This window comes from Oncorhynchus masou, chromosome 24, assembly GCF_036934945.1.
Source record: "Oncorhynchus masou masou isolate Uvic2021 chromosome 24, UVic_Omas_1.1, whole genome shotgun sequence".
Lineage (NCBI taxonomy): Eukaryota > Metazoa > Chordata > Actinopteri > Salmoniformes > Salmonidae > Oncorhynchus > Oncorhynchus masou.
The window spans coordinates 65,018,481-65,025,992 of NC_088235.1; the positions used below are offsets into that span (position 1 = coordinate 65,018,481).

The 7,512-nt window shown below is 36.9% G+C and overlaps 2 long non-coding RNA genes across 2 annotated transcripts; both read left to right on the forward strand.

Moving 5' to 3' along the window:
- Positions 1 to 823: 823 nt before the first annotated feature.
- Positions 824 to 3,002, forward strand: LOC135511680 (uncharacterized). Its single transcript, XR_010451295.1, has 3 exons — positions 824 to 2,288; positions 2,390 to 2,411; positions 2,625 to 3,002. It is a non-coding gene; the product is annotated as an uncharacterized LOC135511680 (long non-coding RNA).
- Positions 3,003 to 3,885: 883 nt separating this feature from the next.
- Positions 3,886 to 7,222, forward strand: LOC135512490 (uncharacterized). Its single transcript, XR_010451417.1, has 4 exons — positions 3,886 to 5,007; positions 5,222 to 5,275; positions 5,889 to 5,963; positions 6,070 to 7,222. It is a non-coding gene; the product is annotated as an uncharacterized LOC135512490 (long non-coding RNA).
- Positions 7,223 to 7,512: the final 290 nt, after the last annotated feature.

Consider the following 7,512-nt stretch of genomic DNA (forward strand, 5'->3'; position numbering starts at 1 on the left):
CTATTACATGCGTTCTGTTAGAAGTAACATTCAATTATTGTTCAGATAAAGAACAAAATGCCAATCATCTGAATGTCAACTAGTTTGTAAAGTCACAGGTGTCACCCCAGTGACAGTCTCCTTTCAGGAATTCCAACTGATGAGGAACAGGCCACTGGACTTGAGCGACGTGCCTTGCAGACACTGAAGAACGGAAAGGTAATATCTAAATAATACCATACGTTTTTTTTCAACCTATTGCTTATTGTGATGACATGCTATTTATTGAATAATTACCTAACATTGAATTATTACATTGAATTAATTGAATTATTACATTCTGAATGTCGCATAATCCGTAAATCTGCACAAACCCGAATCTCACGGATCATTCCGTACCACACAAATTGATTTAATGATTTACTAACAAGCTAAATGATAACATAAGATACACATACACGGTATTGGTTATTGATTAGAAACTTAATACGATGACAACAGGTCTCTAGCAGACCAACACAATATGACACATGTTACACAAGATGAAACTGGTATACTTTTTTTAATCACAATTTTCTTTAACCAATTACGGTCTTTAATGCAGGGCTGACCGACAAGTTCCTTACTTTTTCCTCCTTCCACTGTTCTCTTCCATTTTTGTGGTAATGATGCAATTAGTTGGTTGTAATTTTGGGTAGAGCAGACATTTCCATATGTTTTTGTTAGCTGCATGTGTGACATAACTCCACCAGCCCTTTAAATTATATCATTTACAAAGATTATACCTTTGTTTCTTTAAATATTCTTAAAAAATAATGGTATATTATCAATTTGAATATTTGAGTTGAACAACAATATTTTATATTATTTGTTCTGTATTTTCTGGTGGATTAAATTGAAATTGCAACCAACTTTCTATGGCTTGTTTAAAAATTGTGATATTTGGGAGACGACTTCCTTTTCAAATAACTGAAAGTGAGCGGTTGTAATCGGAACAAAGGGAAAAGGGCCATTCTTGAACAAATTTGGTAGAGAACCAGTTTGGTAGAGAACCAGTTCGAATTTGATGCACCCATCCCGTTAGCGGGATCATTTTCGTCAACATCCACTGAATTGCAGATAACCAAATTCAAATTAAATTACTAATAATATTTAATTTTCATGAAATCACAAGTGCAATATAGCAAAACACAGTTTAGCTTGTTGTTAATCCACCTGGCGTGTCAGATTTCAAAAAAGCTTTTCGGCAAAAGCATACCAAGCGTTTATGTAAGGACATCTCTCTCAGCAGACAAAACATTACAAACAGCTAGCAGCCAAGTAGATTGGTCACGAAAGTCAGAAAAGCAATCAAATGAATCGCTTACCTTTGATGATCTTCGGATGTTTGCACCCACGAGACTCCCAGTTACACAATAAATGTTCCTTTTGTTCCATAAAGATTATTTTTATATCCAAAATACCTCCATTTGATTGGCACGTTTTGTTAAGAAATCCACAGGCTCAAGCGGTCGGTCACAACGGGGCAGACGAAAATTCGAAATAGTATCTGTAAAGTTCGTAGAAACATGTCAAACGTTTTTTTATAATCAATCCTCAAAATGATGTGGATATATTGAAGCAACATCTCAAAACATCAGTCAGGAAGATAAAGCTTGGTCACAAATGGGTCTTCCAAATGGACATGGACCCCAAGCATACTTCAAAAGGGGGGTATTATTATTATTATTATTATTTACTATTATCATTATTATTGTTGTTATCATAACTAGCAAACTTAACAACCTACTCTTTCTTATCTTACAGTACGCTCTGTACATTGCAATGGAAGCACAGTGTGATTTCACTGAGGTATGTATAAATTCTTAAATTCTCATCACCAGTGGATGTAAGTTTTTTTGGGATCCACATCCGATTGTGTGATTTTCTTTTTCAACGGAAAACATGCAGCAAATTAGGCGATGGTGGTGCCTAGTTCTCCTGCAGAACTTTCCAATGCCGTAAGTCTTGAACAATATAAAAACGTTTAATTTGCATCCTTGCCAGACTGACCTGAATATATTTTCATATTGAATGTACTGTATGTCTTTCACTAACTAAGTTCTGAAGTAGAGAGATGGAAAGATCGAAAAAGGCGGTGGAAACAAAACACACTACAGGTAGGAGGTGTCATATGATGAGTGGTATAGTCTTAAACCAATGTTTAATGACCTCCCCCCTTCCTCTCCAATATATTTCAGGATGATGTAGAAGACGTCCCCCCAAGAAGTCACAGCATGTCACATCAGCATCCAGCTCTGCAGGATCAGGTACTATATAGGCTATTTGCTAAAGTAAGGTGCATTCTTGTACACATATCCCTAGAGGTTTCTTTACATTACTTAATGACCACAATCTGTTTTCTTTCTAGACGATAGAAATCTGTGAACTGGGTATGTAGTCTACTGTGTGTAATGCTGAAGGCTTGATTGCATGGCAAGATATAATAGTTGTGATGACTTGTCGAGTAGTTATAGATATCACTGAAAACCCCTATAGCAATAGTGGCTTTTGTTTGCAAGGTGGTATTGTGAAAGTGGGGTGTAATTTGTCTTGATCACCCAATGAGGCCTACTCTTAACATTTATTCTTCCTTTTTCTTCAAGGATGCAGACGTTCTTCTAAGGGACACCCGAGAAGCAGCAAGGTGGTGCGAACACCAAACATTTAAAGGCACCATTTCCCTCCTTAGAGTAATTGGGATGGACGGGGAAGACCATATTACAACCCTTAAAGAACTTTGTATGATGGCCTGGATGACGAGGAAAATATTATCCTCAAGGAACCATTCATGTTCTCGTTCCAGTTACAAGGAGAGATGTTCTATGTTGAGGCAGTTGACAACAAGAAATTTACTGTCTCTGTCTCTTTTGAGGAGCAAGAGTGAAGCCATTTTTGAGGAGTGGTCAAACCTTGTTTTTGTCTGCTGTGTTATTTGTTTCAATTGTTTAATTGTGTTATTTTGTTTAGTAAAGATGATGTAGAAGTCACCCGAGTCTCTGATCTCTTTACTGGAGCTGATATAGCTTATCACATTCAGCTTGTCAGTATGTCTATATGGTATAATCTGTCTCCATTCTCGTGAGGAAAGTAAATAGCATTATAAATCAGGATAGGTAGTAACTGTATATATGCTCAATGAAATGATATAATTACAAACTTATAACATTTATTAACCCAATTTTAACAGTACATAGCATGTCTGTTGTTCACTGCAACAATATCATCAGCTTGTCTCAAATATAGCATGAAGCTAAAAGTGTTTACAACACATGTGCTGGGACCACTTTATATAATATTTCTTACAATCTTCAAAATTTAAATACGTTTGTATTCAATGTGTGCCTTGCGCAAACGTGTGTGTTCGTATTCAGTGTGACTTGTCAAACCACAGAGGGACAAAAAACACCGGTGGGCAGGGTCAAACGTGGGGGAGTCAAACGTTTGACTCCACCCACATTTATCTCGGCCCCGAACTGCAGTCAGGGGTACTTGAACGTTGCCACGAGAAGTCTGAAATGTTTTTCTTGTATTAGTTAAATGTCGGTGACCAGATTTGCTCGGAAGGTGTAAATTGTAGGTAGTTATTGAGACTCAGACATTTCTGTGTTGTTGATTTATTGGAAGCAGCACGTGTATAACTACAAGCAAGTCGGACATTTCCGAGTTTCCTAGATTCTACTAGCGCATGAATGCGGCAGAAGTTGCACCAGAGATATTTTTGAGGAGACGGGAAACCCAATTGGTATCGTATTAACGCACATTGAATGTTGCCCATTCATCGTCAATGGGCCGCAGGGTGCATTCTGGGTGAATATCAGGGCGTGAATGGTTCAGTTGGCGCTGCTCCAAAATCCAACATTAGAATGGATTTGGTCAACAAGAAGTACATTGCAATTATTTTCTGAGATGTGAAATAATTAACTTGTTCTCTGTAGTATCGTATAAGCTTTGGAATCGTGACATTACATACTATCGAAGAAAATAGGCAGTTTTTCTCGACTCCTACCCTGACTTTAAATTAAGAAGGGATTTCATGACGACGGTTTTGCAAATGCCTGACGCATATTTGACAACGTGAACGCGATTGGTCGACAGTCTTTTTGGTGATGCGTTATACATTCCTCCATTCGTTGCCCAATGGGGTTGTCTCCTCTGATATATCCTCCTTTCTGTAATATCTCTCGTTGCGCCTTGACACCGATCCATTAGACTGATCTAAGGTCCGTTTTGTGTTTCCCTCCTAACAATAACCTATTGAGGACAAACTGAGGATATTACATCTGTGCCGAATACTGTATCAACGTCTACCCCAAGCACTATGAGTGGTATGGTGATGAAGGGTGTAGGCACAGACTACACAGTCAAAATAATACAAACTAAATAGACAATTAAACCTGCACACAATCATTTAAATATGATTTAATGTAGTCTAAATGTAATGTTTTTAATGTAAGCTACATTCCTCTCTGATTTGAGACAGCATTAAAGGTGTGCATTTTAAATAGAAAATTGATCATTACAAAGCAATTAATTAGGGGTTTGGTTCAGTTGCACCTGAGACTTTATGGTTTTATAAGAATTCCTTGAGAAACTGCATACTTGGTTTTATAACGTTTCCAATGTGTCTATATATACATGGGTGTGCAGATTTTCCCCAAAATAACAGTAGCCTAACTTTATGCACACATTGTTTCTAGGTGTAAAATCAATAGCTATGTTGAGTATCATTAAATACCTCTGATTCAATCAGTTGACGTTTATTTACGTAATAGCCCAGTTCACTACGCATAACTAGAGACTTTTGTGGTTTAACAATACCTAACAAATGCGGTTAAACCTGTATTACTGGTTATTTGTAGGAGTTTCACATTGCGAGAGTAGTCTGTTAAAGCGTAGGAGCAGGAAACTTCGCTTCTCTTAAGATAAGACTTCACACACCTCTCAGGAAGGATTTACAGAGAGAGACACATGTTGTACATATTAGGGGTAAGTTCAAACTTTTTATTTAAAAAAAACAAGGACCTTTTATTTGAGCTTCCAATTGTAGTTCATACTAGGTATTACCTATACTTTATTCTGGATTTGATAAGCAGTGCTAGACTATTGTGCTTTAAGATCCTTTGTCATAACAAGACTTAGGCCCTTATGTGGGAAAATAAAAATGTTGACCTAATGTTTCTTTTCCATTAAACCTTTACAGATTACCATTGGCCTCATTTGCATCATTATATGCTTTTCAAATGGCCTAAAAGAGGCGAGTACTCTTTATTTCCTACATCACAAGTTTCACTACCAATACCAAAACTAGTGATATTGTATTTAAAACTCCTGTTAATGCCCTCACAAAATTATTAATTGTCAAAGTATAATTTTCACTACTTGTTTCTTGAAACCTCCGGGGTACGCAAATCAAATGTTTCCTAAGAAGGAAGTGTAAACCAGAAAAAGATTCCTTATCAACCTCATCTTATCTCTAGATTTTCAGATTACACATTTTCAGTGTCTTCAAATTTACTGTTAAGCCTTAACATTTCTATCTTTACATTTTTCCTGTAATCATTGGGGGCTCATTTGACACATCTGCAAATCATTTATTGTGCATTACCATTTACCTTTATAATTCCTTGATTTACCACTGACTGAAAGTGCCCTGGTGTGTTTTTTTTATTGTCAGATTATGCAACACTTCAATATATTGTGTCACCCTGCTCAAATGTTTGGAAATGGTTCCCTGTCTTGACAACAAAGAGATTCATATTTTGATAAATGACAGACAGAGCCACCTCATTTTGAATTTTTTAAATTATTATTGTTGTCCTAATCACAGTTCACTAGTCTTCATTTTCATTCAACCTTTTTTTCCACAGAGAAATGCTTTGATGCGCAGAAATAAAGGTGGAAATCCTCAAAATTCTGAACACAAGGAAGCCAACAAGAAAAAGGTGTGGAGTTGATGCAGGCCACGTATATTCTGATAACACACTTTATATAATAAAACTGGTTCATATATTCTTTAATATCATCAATTGACATTAGTTTCTTCTGCAGTTAACTGAACAAGACTATCACTTGTTGGCCAAAGTCCTGTCAGTTGGATTGGTAGATGCAGACCCCAATTATCTTCAACACCTCAAGAACTACAGGGACCTGCGTGGTAGCACTTCCTGAAGGATCCACACACCAGGAAATGTACGGCACAGTTATTTCTGGAGCCAATCACATTTGGTACCCTGGAAAAGTTATCCACCTATATAAAAAAACATTAACGGACAATGTGAGAATGAAGAAGGATCCTCTCATGGGCCCACAGTTGTCATTGGAGTGATGTGCTGCCCTTTTATTTTATTTGTTGATTAATGAATAATGTAATGATTAGTTATAAAACTGCATATCTTACTATTTGTCCCATGGCAAAATGGGTAGAATTGTAGGAATTTAGCTGACCCCCCCCCCCCCCCATACACACACAGACAAAACAAAAAACAACTATAATAGCTCATATACTGTTCATGATTTCCACTTAACAGATATGTGCGATATAAAAGTGTTTATACAGCTTCTGGAAACATAATGATATTCCAATCTCAAGACTAAAAGTTAAAACAGTTGGTAAGATATTTTATCACCTCGTGTATACTCTCATATTCTCATTTGGTCAAGTTGTAGCCAGATAATTAGAAAGTGGAAAATTATTGTTTTGAAAATGTGATAACTTCTTGGTAGGAAAGGACTAAACCGATCAACTGAGTTCTATTTTTCAATTGTGATATGCTGATTACATTTATTTTAAAAAGAACAACTCTATCTACATGAAACACAAACATCATAGGTTTAAGTCATTTCAATCTCTTTAAATACTTTTGGTAAAGTATCATACCACTGTTTTCCCACAATATCTTAGAGGCAGATTTGTTAGTTAGAAACAATGTCATCAGAGGACAGTACATATCCCAAGACCCTGTGTGCAATATCTATTCATACACATACAGTATTTCTTGAGGTATGTTGGGGAAATCGGAGTGATACCAATGCATCAGGCCCTGGTGGTTTGAAACAGGAACATGGGCTGAATTCACAAAAGGTTGGTGGCACCTTAATTGGGGAAGACGGGCTCGTGGTAATGGCTGGAGTGGAATAATTGAAATGGTATTAAACACATGGTTTTAATTTTTTTACCTTTATTAAACCTTTATTTAACTAGGCAAGTCAGTTAAGAACAAATTCTTATTTTCAATGATGGCCAAGGAACAGTGGGTTAACTGCCTGGTCAGGGGCAAAATGACAGATTTGTACCTTGTCAGCTGGGGGGTTTGAACTTGCATCCTTCTGGTTGCTAGTCCAACGCTCTAACCACTAGGCTACCCTGCCACCCCATTTCTATATAACCCCTTTACTCCACTTCTGTTCACCATATTTGGTACACTACGGTTTGTTTGGCCACAAATGTGAAGGTTAAGGCCTTACTGCTTGGTTCTTCGGAAGCACATGTGA